We start from the raw sequence: 20,662 nt of genomic DNA, 5'->3' as shown, positions 1-20,662 counted from the left end.
TTTTTCTTTCTTCTTTAAGGGTAACACCAATGCCACTAATTCATTGCTTCTTAGAAAACTTCTTGTTTGCCATAATTGCACTATTGTATGCTTATTCTTGCATATTTTCAATATGCGCAATTTTAGTGTATATTTTGTGCAGATTTTTCATTTCTTTTTTACTTTTCTTTCTACTTAAAGGGTAAATACCAATGCCACTAGTTCATTCATCCTTAAAACACTTCATTATTTTATTATGCTTTAGTTTTTATTTGATTTTCTTTGTTTTTAAAGGGTAATACCAAAGCCATTAATTTATTCTTTCTTAGAAAATTTCATATTTTATTGTTTTAGTTTTTTGTTTCATTTGCTTTCTGCTTTAAGGGTATTACCAAAGCCACTAATCCATTCTTTCTTATGAAACTTCATTATCTTGATTTTATTTTAGTTTTTGTTTAGTTCCTTTCTTCTTCAAAGATAATACCAATGTTAGAAATTCGTTCTTCCTTTTTTAAGAAAATTCCACTATTATATGCATATTCTTTCATATTTTTTAAAAGCGCATTTTTTGTGTATATTGGGTGCATTTTTTGTCGTTGTTTGTTTTAGATTGTATTTTTTGTGTTTTAGTTCTTATTTCATTTTATTTCTTCTTAAAAGGTAATACCAATGCTACTAATTCATTATTTCTTAGAATATTTAATTATTTGATTTTTTAGCTTTGTTTCATTTTGTTTCTTCTTTAAGAGTAATACCAATGCCTCTAATCAATTCTTCTTATGAATATTGTTTCTGCAAAAAAATCCACTATTATGTGCTTATTTTTAAAAAGTGCAATTTTCTAAGAAACAATCCACTATTATGTGCTTATTCTCGCATATATTTGAAAGCATAATTTTTTTGTATATTGTGTGCAATTTTTTTTAATTCTTTGTTTGACACTCTTCTTTCTTTTGAAGGGTAACACCATGCCACAAATTCATTCCTTCTTAGAAAACTTTCTTTTGAAACTTTCATTATTATATGCTTATTCTTGCATATTATGAATATCCACAATTTCTGTGTAAACTGTGTGCAATTTTTTTTCTTTATTTTATTTGCTTTTTCTTTCCTTTTTCTGAAGGGTAATACCAATGCCGCTAGCTCATTATTCTTGGAAAACTTCCCTTTTTTGTTGGACGGTGGTTATTTTCATGCTCTATTGCATTCGATTGCAGGATGTGGCAAAAAGTTGAGAGATTATATAATTTAGATATGATTTTTTTAGCACATGCGTGTATCTGTATAGTAGGTTGTGCTTTATTCATTTCTTTGATGGCTTACACACGTACACTTCGAGCTGTTGTACGCATGCATTAATCATTCATTTTGTGTAGAGTAGTTAGCCACACTGGTGGATAATGGAAAATAAAATTGGGCAGGCCACCCTAGAGGAGAACACAGAAAAAATAGAGTCTTGCCTGTGCCTGTGGAGCGTTGCTTGCTAGTGTAGTTTAGCTGATAATACGGTCTTGCAGTTGCATGTCGGACTGATCAGCTGATTCGAGCTAACTAGCTAATACTAGCCGACCTGACAGATCATTGGTGTAAGCGAAGGATATTCAGTGTTGCATGCGAAGACACGAGGGACGAAGCGAGCCAGTGTTGTACGTACTAATGCAGTGTCGGACTGCACATATTGACAGTATAAGTTTTCCCACATGGGCTGGGCACCACGGCTGCTTTTTCCCTCGAGTAGCTCCCGTCTTTGGTTAGCTAGTTGTTAAAGAAGAAAAAAGTGTCTGACCCAAAATTTTAGATTCAGTCACTTGACATCTAGCCGCTCCCATTCTTTTGCTTACTCAGATTATTAGCATGAAGCAACAAAAGCTTATTTCAATAAGTTTTCCCATGGGCTAACAGAAGCAAAGTAGAACATGACGGTGTATCCATTTTATAGCAAGAAATGCATCTAGTTAATGTGGAAAACAAAATATTGTTTGCTCTTCTTGAACCTGCATCTACTTAAGTTTGTGATGCAATGTGAAATTGAAAAGGCAAAAACACATCAAGCTTATCAAAAGTCTCAAGAAAATCCGAGCCATATAATGAAAATTACTGCCACAAAAACATTGCAGTATCAAAAATCTCAAAAAAATGTAGCATCAACCTATCAGAAGTCCACAGAACAAACTAGTACCAGAAGCTAAGAAACTGATATAATACCACCGATAGTTTCTGGAATATCTACCTGTTGAACTAGTGGTTTCCCCTCACACTGTCCACCGATGAAAGCACAAGTGCTCCTTGGGTGATTTTGATAATTAATATCAACATATCTCTTGTTGGACTAATACTTTTATCTAGTAGATTTCAGATGAGTTCAACAATGATGTGGCAAGGACAAGAGGATGTGGAACCCCTTCAAAATGCTACGGACAAAGATTGGCAAACGCTCAAAACTCTTCATTTTCATTTTAGTGATCCAAGATCACATTGAGTCCATAGGAAAACCAATACTATTAAAAGGGGATGAGGTATTGCTTAATGGTCTACTTGCTCAAAGTGCTTAATGATATTGCTCCAAAACCCTCAGCCACTTTCTCATTTCCACATATGTCCAAAACCTAAAGTCAAACTCGTCCCCACCGATTTTATCTATCCGACGCCACCGAGTTCATTTGACCTAGCCACTGCCACAAACCCTAGACAATTCGGTCTCACCGATCGGGATCTCGGTCTCACCGAGATGGCCTTGCAAACTCTCTGGTACCTATTATAATTATTTCGGTCTCACCGAAATGTGCAATCTGTCCCACCGAGTTTGCTTGACCAACTCTTTATTTGCTCTTTGGTGAAATCGGTCTCACCGAGTTCGTGCAATCAGTCTCACCGAGATGAGGTTTTTCCCTAACCCTAGCACATCGGTCCCACCGAGTTGATCATGCCGGTCCCACCGAGATTCCTAACTTTCACATTTTGAACTAAATCGGTCTCACCGAGTTCTTCTATTCGGTCCCACCGAGTTGGGTCAAACGTGTGTAATGGTTGGATTTTGTGTGGAGGCTATATATACTCCTCCACCCCTTCTCCATTCAAGAGAGAGCCATCAGAACGTGCCTACACTTCCACTACTCATCTTCTTAGAGAGAACCATCTACTCATGTGTTGAGACCAAGACATTCCAATCCAACCACAAGAATCTTGATCTCTAGCCTTTCCCAAATTGCTTTCCACTCAAATCATCTTTCCACCATAGCCAAATCTGTGAGAGAGAATTGAGTGTTGGGGAGACTATCATTTGAAGCACAAGAGCAAGGAGTTCATCATCATCACACCATCTATTACCTTTTGGAGAGTGGTGTCTCATGGATTGGTTAGGTATCACTTGGGAGCCTCCGACAAGATTGTGGAGTTGAACCAAGGAGTTTGTAAGGGCAAGGAGTTCGCCTACTTCGTGAAGATCTACCTGAGTGAGGCAAGTCCTTCGTGGGTGATGGACATGGTGGGATAGACAAGGTTGCTTCTTCGTGGACCCTTCATGGGTGGAGCCCTCGGTGGACTCGCACAACCGTTACCCTTCGTGGGTTGAAGTCTCCATCAACATGGACGTACGATAGCACGACCTATCGGAACCATGCCAAATATCTCCGTGTCTTCATTGCTTTGCACACTCCAATCCCATCCCTTTACTTTCTTGTAACTTGAATGCTTTACTCTTTTTGCTGCTTATACTCTTGCCATGCTTGCTTGAAATGTATTGTGAATGCTTAAATTTGTGCTAAAACTCCACCTCAACTTGAAGAACTTAAAAACTGCTACTTTTGCTTGTTGAGGGTCTAATCACCCCCCTCTAGACACCTCTTCTCGATCCTTTTAATTAGTATTAGAGCATTGGTCTCCATTACTTTGGTTTAATCACCACTGGAGGAAGATGGATGGGTCTATGATTGGGAGTATTAGACGTAGAGTGCCTATTCTTGATTGAGAGTTCTATAGTGCTTGGAAAAATGAGATGCTTGAGATTTTCAATGAATATAATTTGAACAAGTATATTACTATCCCTTGTGCGCCTCCTATTGATTCCCTGCATCCTACCCCCGATGAGTATCTTGACATGACTCGCAATCTTAGAGCTATTGATCTTACCTTTAGAGGATTGCCTAGAAATTTGCATGTATGCTTGCCTACATTTGAATGTGCTTATACTATATGGAGATACCTTGAGGAGCGCTTCCCAAACCATTCCTTGAATAATCTAGATGAGATTCTTCAAAAGTCCATTGCTTTTCATAAAATGAATCCTAGTGATCCTAAATTTGGTGATTGTCTATTTGAGCATCATGATCTCATGCGTGCCAAAGGAGATGTTGGAGTCATTAGTATCATCATTTCTCAAGTCATTAGAATTCATAAAGATGCACATTGTCATGGTCATAAATCTAATGAATCACTCTCTCTAGGAGATGATCAATCACAAGACGATGTTGAACATGGATATTATGATGAGGATGATGATAGTGACTTTGATCTTGATGAGTCAATGAGACATTTTGGTCTTATGTCTAACCTTCATGGTTACATGGCTGGAGGAAAGGAATGGGTTCTTGATAGTGGATGTATCGATCACATGACCGGAGACAAGGACATGTTTCGTGAGCTTGCTGAAAATAACGGTCCTCGAAAGTATGTCACTTTTGGTGACAACTCAAAGGGTAAGGTAGTTGGCCTTGGTAAGGTGGCCATCTCACATGACAGCTCCATCCAAAATGTTATGCTCGTTGAATCTCTTGGCTACAATTTACTTTCCATATCTAGACTAGCCGATTTCGTTTCAATGTTCTATTCACTGAAGTAGATTGCCAAGTGTTTCGAAGAGATAATCATAATATGGTCTTTACCAGTATACGTAGAGGTGATCTATACATTATTGATTTCACTAAAAGAGCTCAACCTAGAACTTGCCTAATTGCTAAATCTTCTAAAGGTTGGTTATGGCATAGAAGCTTAGGACACGTGGGCATGTGAAATCTTGATAAGCTTATTAAAGGTGATCATATCCTTGGTGTTAAAGATGTCATATTTGACAAGGATAGACTTTGTAGTGCTTTTCAAGCAGGAAAACAAGTTGGTGGAAGTCATCCCGTGAAGAACATCATGACCATGAGAAGACCACTCGAGCTACTTCATATGGATCTTTTTGGTCCCAACGCCTACAAGAGTCTTGGTGGTAACTCGTTCGTATTGGTCATTGTTGATGATTTTTCAAGATTTACGTGGGTCTTCTTTCTTGATGATAAATCGCAGTTCAAAAAGATCTTCAAGAACTTCGCTATAGGAAGGCCCAGAATCAATTTGAAGTGAAGATCAGGAAGGTTCGTAGCGACAATGGAACGGAGTTCAAGAACACCAATGTGGATATCTTTCTTGACGAAGAAGGGATCTCACATGAGTTCTCGGCTACGTACACACCTCAAAAAAATGGAGTTACTGAGAGGAAGAACCGAACACTTATTGAGATGGCGAGAACAATGCTTGATGAATAAAAGATGCCAAAACACTTTTGGGCAGAAGCGGTTGAGACAGCCTGTCATGCAACAAATCGACTATATCTTCACAAGCTTCTCGGCAAGACGGCATATGAGCTTCTCACCGGTAATAAACCCCAAGTTGGATACTTTCAAGTATTTGGTTCAAAGTGTTATATTCTTGATAAGCATCGTCGTTCGAAATTTGCCCCTAAATCTCATGAAGGTTTCCTACTCGGTTATGGCTCAGACTCTCACACTTACCGTGTCTACAACAATTTCACCCGAAAGGTTGAAGAGACGGTAGATGTGAAGTTTGATGAATCTAACGGCTCGCAAGTGGAGAAATTGCCAATTGATGTAGGAGATAATAATCCCTCAGAAGCAATTCAAGACTTGTCTATTGTCTATCTTCCTTTCAAGTGGAAGCCTCAACTTCATGACAAGGTGAACCACAAGTTGACTTGGAGGCATCCACAAGTGGAACATGTCAAGACGAAGGAAACGAGGAAGTACAACAAGATGAACCTCATCGACCCCCTTCTCCACCTCCACAAGAGAACAACAACTCCAACAACAATGAAAAAGAACAACAAGAAGAAGAAGCCAATGAAGAGGATGTTCCACCCCGACCCAAACAAAAGCTCTCGCGAGTTAGAGAAAGAGTCTCAAGAGACCATCCCGTTGAACAAATCTTTGATGATATTCAAACTGGGAGAATTACTCACTCTAAAACTCGTTTGGCAAACTTTTGTGAACATTACTCATTCATTTCTAGTATTGAACCTATGAAGGTTGAAGAAGCTCTTGATGATCCGGATTTTGGGTGAACGCAATGCAGCTACACAATTTCGAGAGGAATCAAGTGTGGACTTTAGTAGAAAAGCCGGACGACAACCAAAATGTCATTGGAACCAAGTGGGTGTTTGGAATAAGCAAGCTGAGGATGGACAAGTTGTACGCAACAAGGCATGTCTCGTCACCCAAGGCTACACTCAAGTCGAAGCTATGGAGTATGGTGAGACATATGCCCCCGTTGATAGACTTGAGTCCATACACATCTTACTTGCTTATGCCAATCACCATGATATCACGTTATACCAAATGGACATTAAAAGTGATTTTTTAAATGGTGAAATTGAGGAGGAAGTCTATGTTAAACAACCTCCTGGCTTTGTTAATCCTAAGAAACCTAATCATGTTTACAAACTTCGCAAAGCTCTTTATGGTCTTAAACAAGCTCCTAGAGCATGGTATAAGTGCTTGACTAAGTTTCTTATTGAAAAAGGCTTTGAAATTGGAAAAATTGATTCTACACTTTTTAATAAAAGGGTTAATGGTGAATTATTTGTGTGCCAAATTTATGTGGATGATATCATATTTGGTTCGACTAACCCTCATTTTAGTGAAAAGTTTGGAAGGTTAATGTTGGAGAAGTTTGAGATGTCTATGATGAGTGAACTCAATTCTTTCTTGGTTTAAAAATCAAGCAAACTAAGGAGGGTACCTTTGTTTTCCAAACAAAGTATACCAAGGACTTATTCAAGGGGTTCAACATGCAAGAAAGCAAAGGTATGAAAACACCCATGCCAACTAGTGGACATCTTGACTTGACTAAGGATGGCAAACCGGTTGACCAAAAGGTTTACTGCTCTATGATTGGTTCATTGTTATATCTATGTGCCTCCCGTCCCGATATTATGCTAAGTGTGTGCATGTGTGCACGATATCAAGCGGCCCCTAAAGAATGTCATCTTAAGGCTATGAAAAGGATAGTGAGATACTTAATTCATACACCAAACTTTGGCATTTGGTATCCTAATAGGTCTTCCTTTGATCTTGTTGTCTACTCCGACTGGGACTATGCCGGTGACAAGGTTGATAGAAAGTCCACTTTGGGTACTTGTCAATTTCTTGGTAGATCTCTTGCATCTTGGTCCTCCAAGAAACAAAACTCGGTATCCTTATCCACTGACGAAGCGGAATACACTGCTGCCGGATCATGTTGTGCTCAATTACTTTGGAAGACCCAAACTCTTAAGGATTATGGGATATATGTGAAACATGTTCCATTGCTTTGTGATAATGAAAGTGCTATTAAGATTGCTCACAATCCCATGCAACATTCTCGGACTAAGCATATTGAAGTTCGCCATCATTTCATTCGAGATCATATATGTTGCTAAAGGAGACATTAATCTTAAACATGTTCATACCGATAAGCAATTGGCGGATATATTCACCAAACCGCTTGATGTGAAAGTATTTTTGTCGTTCGAGAGGTGATTGAATATCATTGATGCCTCCAACTTGGAGTAGAAACTCCATTTGGATACATGCAAGGCATGAGCCTTTTTGACTAATCCTTGATATTTCTCTTATGATGATAATCATATCTCTTGGATCTATACTTGTACCCTTGCATGTTATCTAACCCGTGTAGGTACTTGGATGAGCCCAAATCTATGAGATTGCAAGTCACTCACATCTTGAGCAATCTCTACATCACCAAGTTTCTACTATATGGATGTTGAATACAAGGAAGAATGAATCCAATCAACATATCCTTTGACAAATTCTATATATCAAAATTCATGATTGTCATTTTGGATACACAAGTGCTTTTCCTTGCAAGACTAACCCATGTAGGAAGATGAACTCAAACTATAAGTGGTGCTTCCAACTCTTGATGGACTACATCAACCTTGAGCATCTAACACAAGTTCGACTACATGATCAAGATCAACACCATCCAAGGTTTGTTATTCCATCTTAGAGAAGCTTTACTCCAAGTCATGGGTCAAAGCAACTCAACGAGATGTGAATACATCAAAATGCTTAAAGGAAAAATGGTAACCCCATTTTGAGCTTAAACGATGAGTATGACCTATGATCAAGTGTTATCACTTGACTCCTCAGTCAATATACTCTAACATAGGTGACTTTGTCGCCGACCCCTTCTAGATGAAGGTCTCTAGTGTTTCCTTGTTCACTTACTTTGTGTTTTTCATATGTTTCTTGCTACCTTGTTCCCCTTATAAAAAAAATCTTCATCTAGATCTCTTTCCTTTTGTATGTTTTTTCTACTTCTTCTATGTCAAATTCATTGCAAATCTTTTAATAAATTCCTTGCAATTCCTTGTAAGATTCAATTGCCAAGTGAGCTAAGTTGACAAAAAATTTCCTCTGCATTGAAATCGGACTCACCGATCCAAGCCTACCGGCTAGACCGAACTACAAGAATATCTTATAGACAGTTCATCGGTACAACCAACATTGACCAACCTGGTCCGACTGATATGCATCATCTGTGACACTGCCAACTCGGTGTCACCAATGAAAAGGGATCGACGTTACCGATTTCACTGCTGAGAAAACTTTTTGTCATTGCATATTTCAATTCTTCTCTAGCTCCAGTCAATGATTCTTATCCTCTACTCACATCTTAATTTACATGTTGCTTTGTAGTGTGTCTCAAGGACCAGACCTATTTGACTCATGCCCCAGAAGTTCCCTTCTTAGAAATTGATGTCAAAGGGGGAGAGAGAGCACATCAAAGCTTATCACATAGGAGAGAGAGAGAGCACATATTAGCTCTTCCAGATGCTAGTAAAACATGAGGAGAGAAGTCACATGTCTTTAAGAGGGGAAATACATGTCAATATATGATTGTTTGCATCTTTTCATGCTCTAATTTTCTTGCTCTGATTTCCTCTTACCCTACCTTCTCCCATTATCCAATATCAGATTCAGGGGGAGAAAGAGTCCATATATAAGGAAGAAAATCTCTGGAATTCATTGCATATATTTAATCTTTGGGGACATGACTATATCCAAATGAAGTACTAAGTACTCACCCATTACATGTCATCCCAGTCTTGGTACTCTTGTGGTTTTTTGAAATTGCTTTAATTAGAATGTTCTTGTGTTATCTAACCCTATTTTCTCAAGTTCATCTCTTCCAAAGCCAGCTCTAGACCACAAGGTAAATATATGCATCACACTCATGTGCATGATGATCTCTTGCTGATGTACATATTGTTTGCAAGAATGATTCATGAACACGAAAGTGTTGGGGAACGTAGTAATAATTCAAAATTTTCCTACGTGTCACCAAGATCAATCTAGGAGATGCTAGCAACGAGAGAGAAGGAGTGCATCTTCATACCCTTGAAGATCGCTAAGCAGAAGCGTTACAAGAACGCGGTTGATGGAGTCGTACTCGCGGCGATTCAAATCGCGGAAGATCCGATCCAAGTGCCGAACGGATGGCACCTCCGCGTTCAACACACGTACAACCCGGGGACGTCTCCTCCTTCTTGATCCAGCAAGGGGAGAGGAGAAGTTGAGGGAGAACTCCAGCAGCACGATGGCGTGGTGGCGATGGAGCTCGTGGTTCTCCGGCAGAGCTTCGCTAAGCACTACAGAGGAGGAGGAGGAGGAGTTGGAGGAGGAGAGGGCTGCGCCAGGGAAGGGGTGCGGCTGCCCTCTCTCTCCCTCACTTTATATAGGGGGAAGGGGGAAGGAGGAGGCGCCCTAGGGTTTCCCTAGGGGAGGAGCGGCGGCCACAGGGGAAACCCTAGATGGGTTTGGGCGCCCCCATCCCTAGGAAACTTGCCCCCAAGCCGGGAGGGGTGGCTGCCCTAGGGGAGGCGCCCCCACCTCTCCACGTTACGTGAGATGGGGTGGGAGGGGCACACAGCCCCATAGTGGGCTGATGTGCCCCCTTCCCTTGTCCCATAAGGCCCCCCCCCCAATGCTTGCCGGGGCCTCCGAAACCCCTTTCGGACACGCTGGTCGTCACCCGGTACCCCCGGAACAATTCCGGGCTCCAATACCCTTCGTCCAATATATCGATCTTCACCTCCGGACCATTCCAGAGTTCCTCGTCATGTCCGGAATCTCATCCAGGTCTCCGAACAACCTTGGGTAACCACATACTATTTCCCATAACAACTCTAGCGTCACTGAACCTTAAGTGTGTAGACCCTACGGGTTCGGGAACCATGCAGACATGACCGAGACGTTTTCTGGCCAATAACCAACAGCGGGATCTGGATACCCACGTTGGCTCCCACATGTTCCACGATGATCTCATCGGATGAACCATGATGTCGGGGATTCAATCAATCCCGTATTCAATTCCCTTTGTCTATCGATATGTTACTTGCCAGAGATTCGATCATTGGTATCCCCATACCTCGTTCAATCTCGTTACCGGCAAGTCTCTTTACTCGTTACGTAACACATGATCCCGTGGCTAACTTCTTAGTCACATTGAGCTCATTATGATGATGCATTACCGAGTGGGGCCAGAGATACCTCTCCGTCACACGGAGTGACAAATCCTAGTCTCGATTCATGCCAACCCAACAGACACTTTCAGAGACACCTGTAGTGCACCTTTATAGTCACCCAGTTATGTTGTGATGTTTGATACACCCAAAGCATTCCTACGGTATCCGGGAGTTGCACAATCTCATGTTCTAAGGAAACGATACTTGACATAAAAAAGCTCTAGCAAAACGGACTCCACAATCTTGTGCTATGCTTCGGATTGGGTCTTGTCCATCACATCATTCTCCTAATGATGTGATCCCGTTATCAACGACATCTAATGTCCATGGTCAGGAAACCACGACCATCTATTGATCAACGAGCTAGTCAGCTAGAGGCTTACCAGGGACAAGTTGTGGTCTATGTATTCACACATGTATTACGGTTTCCGGTTAATACAATTATAGCATGAATAATAGACAATTATCATGAACAAGGAAATATAATAATAACCATTTTATTATTGCCTCTAGGGCATATTTCCAACAGTCTCCCACTTGCACTAGAGTTAATAATCTAGTTCACATCGCCATGTGATCAACACTCATAGTTCACATCGCAATGTGACTTAACACCCAAGAGTTTACTAGAGTCAATAATCTAGTTCACATCACCATGTGATTAACAGTCAATGAGTTCTAGGGTTTGATCATGTTATCCTTACGAGAGAGGTTTTAGTCAATGGGTCTGCAACATTCAGATCCGTGTGTTCTTTGCAAATATCTATTTCATATTGTAGATGTTCCTACTATGCTCCACTTGGAGCTATTCCAAATGGTTTCTCCACTATACGTATCCGGTTTGCTACTCAGAGTCATCTGGATAGGTGTTAAAGCTTGCATCGACGTAACCCTTTACGCCGAACTCTTTATCACCTCCATAACCGAGAAATATTTCCTTATTCCTTTAAGGACAATTTTGACCGCTGTCCAATGATCCATTCTTGGATCACTCTCGTACCCCCTTGCCAGACACGTGACAAGGCACATCTATATCAGGTGCGGTAGCATGGCATATCGTATAGAGCCTATGGCTAAGGCATAGGGGATGACTTTCGTCCTCTCTCTTTCTTCTGCCGTGGTCAAGCTTAAAGTCTTAACTTCACACCTTAACACTCAGGCAAGAACTCCTTCTTTGACTGATCCATCTTGAACTCCTTCAAGATCATGTCAAGGTATGCGCTCTGTGAAAGTCTTATCAGGTGTCTTGATCTATCTCTATAGATCTTGATACCCAACATGTAAGCAGTTTTACACAGGTCTTCCTTTGAAAAACTCCATTCAAACAACCCTTTATGCTTTCTAGAAATTCTACATCATTTTTGATCAGCAATATGTCATCCACATATACTTATCAAAATGTTGTAGTGCTCCCACTCACTTTCTTGCAAATACAAGTTTCTTGCAAACTTTGTATAAACCCAAATGCTTTGATCACCTCATCAAAGCGTATGTTCCAACTCCGAGATGCTTGCTCCAGTCCATAGAAGGATCGCTGGAGTTTGCATACCTTTTAGCATCCTCAGGATTGAAAAAACCTTCTGGTTGTATCACATACAACCTTTTCTCACGGAAACCATCAAGGAAACTTTGTTTTGACATCCAGCTGCCTGATTTCGTAAATCAAAATGCAGTAACTGCTAACACAATTCTAACAGACTTTAGCATCGCTATGATTGAGAAAGTCTCATCACAGTCAACTCCTTGAACTTGTCGGAAACTTCTTTGAGACAAGTCGAGCTTCATAAATGGTGACATTACCATCAGCGTCTGTTTTCTTCTTAAAGATCCAATTATTCTCAATGGCTTGCCGGTCATCAGGCAAGTCCACCAAAGTCCATAATTTGATCTCATACATGGATCCTATCTCGGATTTCATGGCTTCCAGCCATTTGTTGGAATCCCGGCCCACCATCGCTTCTTCATAGCTCATAGGTTCATCGTTGTCCAACAACATGACCTTTAAGACAGGGTTACCACTCAGAAGTTGTACACATCCTTGTCGACCTACGAGGTTCGGTAGTAACTTGATCTGAAGCTCCATGATCATCATCATTAGCTTTCTCTTCAACTGAGGTAGGTGCCATAGAAAAATCTTTCTGTGCTACACTACTCTCTGGTTGAAGTAAAGGTTCAACAACCTCATCAAGTTCTATCTTCCTCCCACTCAATTCTTTCGAGAGAAACTCTTTCTTGAGAAAGGACCTGTTCATAGCGACAAACACTTTGCCCTCAGATCTGAGATAGAAGGTACACCCAATCGTCTTGTTTGGGTATTCTATGAAGACACAATTTTCCGCTTTGGGTTTGAGCTTTTCTGGCCGAAGCCTATCGACATAAGCATCGTAGCCCCAAACCTTAAGAAACAACAACTTAGGTTTCTTGCCAAACCACGGTGTTATCTCCACTGACTTAGATGGTGCCGTATTTAAAGTGAATGTAATTATCTCTAATGCATAACCCCAAAATGATAGCGGTAGATCGGTAAGAGACATCATAGATCGCACCATATCACATAGGGTGCGATTACGATGTTCGGACACACCATTACGCTATGGTGTTCTAGGTGGCGTCAACTGTGAAACGATTCCACCTTGTCTTTAGTCATTGCCAAACTCATAACTCAGATACTCTCCCCTTGATCAGATCGTAGGAACTTGCTTCTTGTTATGATGATTCTCAACTTCACTCTGAAATTGCTTGAACTTTTCAAATGTTTCAGACTTATGCTTCATTAAGTAAATATACCCATATCTACTCAATTCACCGGTGAAAGTGAGAAAATAACGATATCCACCGCACACGTCAACACTCATCGGATAGCACACATTAGCATGTATGATTTCCAACAAGTCACTTGTCCGTTCCATTGTTCCCGAAAACGGGGTTTTAGTCATCTTGCCAATGAGGCATGGCTCGCATGTGTCAAGTGATTCAAAATCAAGTGACTCCAAAAGTCCATCGGCATGGAGGTTCTTCATGCGCTTTACACCAATATGACCTAAGCATCACTGCCACAAGAAAGTGATACTATCATTATCAACTCTACATCTTTTGGCATCAATGTTATGAACATGTGTATCACTATGACCGAGATTCAATAAACCATTCACATTGGGTGCATGACCATAGAAGGTATTATTCATGTAAACAGAATAACCATTATTCTCTGACTTAAATGAATAACGGTATTGCAATAAACATGATCCAATCATGTCCATGCTCAATGCAGACACCAATGCAAACAGCATTTATCTAGGTTCAACACTAATCCCGAAGGTAGAGGGAGCGTGCGATGGTGATCACATCAACCTTGGAAACACTTCCAACACATATCGTCACCTCGCCCTTAGCTAGTCTCCGTTTATTCCGTAGCTTTTGTTTCAAGTTACCAATATTAGCAACTGAACCGGTATCTAATACCATGTGCTACTAGGAGTACTAGTAAGGTACACATCAATAACACATATATCAAATATACTTTTGTTGAAGTTGCCAGCCTTCTTATCTACCAAGTATTTGAGGTAGTTCCGCTACCAATGACCGTTCCCTTAATAGAAGCACTTCGTCTCAGGTTTGGGTTCTTGGGTTTCTTCACTGGAGGGGCAACTGGCTTGCTATTCATGAAGTTTCCCCTTCTTGCCCTTGCCCTTCTTTGAAACCAGTGGTCTTGTTAACCATCAACACTTGATGATCCTTCTTGATTTCTACCTTTACGGCCTTAAGCACGACGAACAGCTCCGGGATCATCTTCCTTCGCATGTTATAGTTCATCACGAAACTCTAGTAGCTTGTGATAGTGACTGGAGAACTTTTGTCAATCACTCTCTGGAAGATTAACTCCCACTTGATTCAATTGATTGAACTACCCAGACATTCTGAGCACATGCACACTAGCTGAGCTATTCTCCTCCATCTTGTAGGCAAAGGTCTTGTCAGAGGTCTCACACCTCTCAACACGGGCATGAGCCTGAAATACCAATTTCAGCTCTTAATTAGAACATCTCATATGTTCCATGGCGTTCAAAACGCTTTTGGAGCCCTGACTCTAAGCCGTAAAGCATGGCGCACTAAACTATCAGGTAGTCATCAGAACGTGTCTGCCAGATGTTCACAACATCCACAGACGACGCCAGAGGGGTTGGCACACTGAGCAGTGCATTAAGGACAGAAGCCTTCTATGTAGCAGTGAGGACAATCCTCAGACTACGGCCCTAGTCCGCACAATTGCTTACAATATCTTTCAACTTAGTATTTCTCTAGGAACGTATTAAAACAAGGAGCTAAAGCGCGAGCTATTAATCCACAACACAACTTGCAAAGACAATTTAGACTATGTTCATGATAATTAAGTTCATCTAATCAAATTATTTAATGAACTCCCACTCAGATAGACACCCCTCTAGTCATCTAAGTGATACATGATCCGAATCGACTAGGCCGTGTCCGATCATCACCTGAGATGGACTAGTCATCAACGGTGAACATCTCCATGTTGATCATATCTATTATACGACTCATGTTCAACCTTTCGGTCTCTTGTGTTTCGAGGCCATGTCTGTACATGCTAGGCTCGTCAAGTCAACCTAAGTGTTTCACATGTGTAAATCTGGCTTACATCCGTTGTATGCGAACGTTAGAATCTATCACGCCCGATCATCACGTGGTGCTTCGAAACAACGAACCTTCGCAACGGTGCATAGTTAGGGGGAACACATCTCTTGAAATTTTAGTGAGGGATCATCTTATTTATGCTACCGTCGTTCTAAGCAAATAAGATGTAAACATGACAAACATCACATGCAAATCATAAAGTGACATGATATGGCCAATATCATCTTGCGCCTTTGATCTCCATCTTCGAGGCACGGCAGATCACCTTCGTCACCGGCATGACACCATGATCTCCATCATCATGTCTTCATGAAGTTGTCTCGCCAACTATTACTTCTACTACTATGGCTAACGGTTAGCAATAAAGTAAAGTAATTACATGGCGTTTTTCATTGACACGCAGGTCATACAATAAATTAAGACAACTCCTATGGCTCCTACCGGTTGTCATACTCATCGACATGCAAGTCATGATTCCTATTACAAGAACATGATCAATCTCATACATCACATATATATATATAATTCATCAATCCTTTTGGTCATATCACATCACATAGCATACCCTGCAAAAACAAGTTAGACATCCTCTAATTGTTGTTGCATGTTTTACATGGCTGCTATGGGTTTCTACCAAGAACGTTTCTTACCTACGCAAAAGCCACAACGGTGATATGCCAATTGCTATTTACCCTTCATAAGGACCCTCTTCAACGAATCCGATCCGACTAAAGTGGGAGAGACAGACACCCGCTAGCCACCTTATGCCTCAAGTGCATGTCAGTCGGTGGAACCTGTCTCACGTAAGAGTACGTGTAAGGTCGGTCCGAGCCACTTCATCCCACAATGCCGTCGAATCAAGATAAGACTAGTAACGGTAAGCAAATTGAACAAATCATCACCCACAACTACTTTGTGTTCTACTCGTGCATAGAATCTACGCATAGACCTAGCTCATGATGCCACTGTTTGGGAACATAGTAATAATTCAAAATTTTCCTACGTGTCACCAGAGAGAAGGAGTGCATCTTCATACCCTTGAAGAGCGCTATGTGGAAGCGTTACAAGAACGCGATTGATGGAGTCGTACTCGTGGCGATTCAAATCGTGGAAGATCCGATCCTAGTGTCGAACGGACGGCACCTCCGCGTTCAACACACGTACAGCCCGGGGACATCTCCTCCTTCTTGATCCAGCAAGGGGAGAGGAGAAGTTGAGGGAGAACTCCAGCAGCATGACGGCGCGGTGGCGATGGAGCTCATGGTTCTCCGGCAGAGCTTCGCTAAGCACTACGGAGGAGGAGGAGTTGGAGGAGGAGAGGGATGCACCAGGGAAGGGGTGCGGCTGCCCTCTCTCTCCCTCACTATATATAGGGGGAAGGGGGAAGGAGGAGGTGCCCTAGGGTTTCCCTAGGGGAGGGGCGGCGGCCACAGGGGAAACCCTAGATGGGTTTGGGCGCCCCCACCCCTAGGAAAGTTGCCCCCCAAGCCGGGAGGGGTGGCTGCCCTAGGGGAGGCGCCCCCACCTCTCCATGTTACGTGAGATGGTGTGGGAGGGGCGCACAGCCCCTTAGTGGGCTGATGTGCCCCCTTCCCTTGGCCCATAAGGCCCCCCAACGCTTGTCGGGGCCTCCGAAACCCCTTTCGGGCACGCTGGTCGTCACCCGGTACCCCCGGAACAATTCCGGACTCCAATACCCTTCGTCCAATATATCGATCTTCACCTCCGGACCATTCCGGAGTTCCTCGTCATGTCCGAGATCTCATTTGGGACTCCGAACAACCTTCGGTAACCACATACTATTTCCCATAACAACTCTAGCGTCACCGAACCTTAAGTGTGTAGACCCTACGGGTTTGGGAACCATGCTGACATGACCGAGACGTTCTCCGGACAATAACCAACAGCGGGATCTGGATACCCATGTTGGCTCCCACATGTTCCACGATGATCTCATCAGATGAACCACAATGTCGAGGATTCAATCAATCCCATATTCAATTCCCTTTGTCTATCGGTATGTTACTTGCCCGAGATTCGATCGTTGGTATCCCCATACCTCGTTCAATCTTGTTACCGGCAAGTCTCTTTATTCGTTACGTAACACATGATCCCGTGGCTAACTTCTTGGTCACATTGAGCTCATTATGATGATGCATTACTAAGTGGGCCTAGAGATACCTCTCCGTCACACGGAGTGACAAATCCCAGTCTCGATTCGTGCCAACCCAACAGACACACTTTCAGAGACACCGGTAGTGCACCTTTATAGTCACCCAGTTACGTTGTGACGTTTGATACACCCAAAGCATTCCTACAGTATCCGGGAGTTGCACAATCTCATGGTCTAAGGAAACGATACTTGACATTAGAAAAGCTCTAGCAAAATGAACTACACGATCTTGTGCTATGCTTAGGATTGGGTCTTGTCCATCACATCATTCTCCTAATGATGTGATCCCGTTATCAACGACATCCAATGTCCATGGTCAGGAAACCACGACCATCTATTGATCAACGAGCTAGTCAACTAGAGGCTTACTAGGGACAAGTTGTGGTCTATGTATTCACACATGTATTACGGTTTCCGGTTAATACAATTATAGCATGAATAATATACAATTATCATGAACAAGGAAATATAATAATAACCATTTTATTATTGCCTCTAGGGCATATTTCCAATAGAAGGTACACTTCCTTTTATCTACATCATTTTCTCTGATGCATATAGCCAAGATAAATGTAACTCATTGCTTGTTGTGACATGCTTATGCATTCACATGCTCTTACATTCTATCTTTACATGATTGCATACGTGTACGGGGGAGCCTATGCATGTTACATGTCTTTCCAAAGCTTTACTTGTTACTCTTCATATATTTATCTAAAGCTTTGATGTATGTTGTCATCAATTACCAAAAAGGGGGAGATTGAAAGCACAAGTGCTCCCTGGGTGATTTTGGTAATTAATGTCAACATATATCTTGTTGTACTAATACTTTTATCTAGTATATTTCAGATGAGTTCAACAATGATGTGGCAAGGACAAGAGGATGTGGAACCCCTTCAAAATGCTAAGGACAAAGATTGGCAAAGGCTCAAGACTCTTCATTTTCATTTTAGTGATCCAAGATCACATTGAGTCCATAGGAAAGCCAATACTATTAAAAGGGGATGAGGTGTAGCTTAATGGTCTACTTGCTCAAAGTGCTTAATGATATAGCTCCAAAACCCTCAGCCACTTTATCATTTCCACATATGTCCAAAACCTAAAGTCAAACTTGGCCCACCGATTTGATCTATCTGGCGCCACCGAGTTCATTTGACCTAGCCACTGCGAGAAACCCTAGACAATTCGATCGCACCGATCGGGATCTCGGTCTCACCAAAATGGCTTTGCAAACTCTCTGTTACATGTTGTAATTATTTCGGTCTCACTGACATGTGCAATCGGTCCCGCTGAGTTAGCTTGACCAACTCTCTGTTTGCACTTTGCTGAAATCGGTCTCACCGAGTTCATGCAAACGGTCTCACCGAGATGAGGTTTTGCCCTAACCCTAGCACATCGGTCCCACCGAGTTGATCATGTCGGTCCCACCGAGATTCCTAACGTTCACATTTTGATCTAAATCAGTCTCACTGAGTTCTTCTATTCGGTCTGACCGAGTTGGGTCAAATGTGTGTAACGGTTGGATTTTGTGTGGAGGCTATATATACCCCTCCACCCCTTCTCCATTCAAGAGAGAGCCATCTGAATGTGCCTACACTTACACTACTCATTTTCTTAGAGAGAACCACCTACTCATGTGTTGAGACCAAGACATTCCATCCAACCACAAGAATCTTGATCTCTAGCCTTCCCCAAGTTACTTTCCACTCAAATCATCTTTCCACCATAGCCAAATCTGTGAGAGAGAGTTGAGTGTTGGGGAGACTATCATTTGAAGCACAAGAGCAAGGAGTTCATCATCATCACACCATCTATTACCTTTTGGAGAGTGGTGTCTCCTAGATTGTTTAGGTGCCACTTGGGAGCCTCCGACAAGATTGTGGAGTTGAACCAAGGAGTTTGTAAGGGCAAGGAAATCGCCTACTTCGTGAAGATCTACCCGAGTGAGGCAAGTCCTTCGTGGGCGATGGCCATGGTGGGATAGACAAGGTTGCTTCTTTGTGGACCCTTCATGGGTGGAGCCCTCCGTGGACTCGCGCAACCATTACCCTTCATGGGTTGAAGTCTCCATCAACGTGGACGTACAATAGCACCACCTATCAGAACCACGCCCAAAATATCTGTGTCTTCATTGCGTTTGCACACTCCAATCCCATCCCTTTACTTTCTTGCAACTTGCATGCTTTACTCTTTCCGTTGCTTATACTCTTGCCATGCTTGCTTGAAATGTATTGTGAATGCTTAAGCTTGTGCTAAAACTCCACATCAACTTGAAGAACTTAAAAACTGATACTTTTGCTTATTGAGGGTCTAATCACCCCCCTCTAAACACCTCTGCTCTATCCTTTCAACCGATCGGATAGTTAGCTCTTGGTTCTCTCCAGGATAGATATAGAAAGACACTGGTGTTGCTGAAGCTTTAACATTATGATGAACCTATGCAAAAGGATATGCAAATTTCATTTATGGGGTAATTCAAATGGACAGATTCAATTCTTTTGATGCAATAAAAAGCAGCTGGGAGCATTTTATATGAATATTCATGAGCCCAAACATGTGAGCATATATGGCTTGAAACATGTTTGAAGAGGTCCACAATATTTCATTTTACTTGCAACACAATTCTTGGCTATGGAGATTTATTGCCATACCTCTGTAGCACGACTGCCAGTATCATCATTCCTTGGAGAAAATCTAATCCTTGCAGTAGTAATGTCAACTGGTAGTACCAACTCCACAGTTTTCTCAGCTTGACCAATATTTATCTGGAAAGGACGACAATAATAAATCAGATAAAGAAACAAAAATCCAGGAAATATAGCCATTCAGTGACACCTGCAGTAGTGGAATGACCGTTTGGCGATGGAGCTGGTGCTGAATGGGCGACCGAAGAGCTGAGTAAACTTCCTCCAGCTTGACTAGATTTTGAAGGGAGAAAATTTGGCTAAACATATGGCCTTGCTGCTTCCATCAGAACAATTAATCAATGAGAACACACACCAACTCGTATGAATGAAATGCATCATGAAAGAATAATCTTCTATAGGAATACT

Source organism: Triticum urartu, chromosome 5 (genome assembly GCF_003073215.2).
Source record: "Triticum urartu cultivar G1812 chromosome 5, Tu2.1, whole genome shotgun sequence".
NCBI classification, from domain to species: Eukaryota; Viridiplantae; Streptophyta; class Magnoliopsida; order Poales; family Poaceae; genus Triticum; species Triticum urartu.
The sequence above is the reverse complement of the archived record's forward strand: the minus strand, read 5'-3'. Positions refer to the sequence as shown.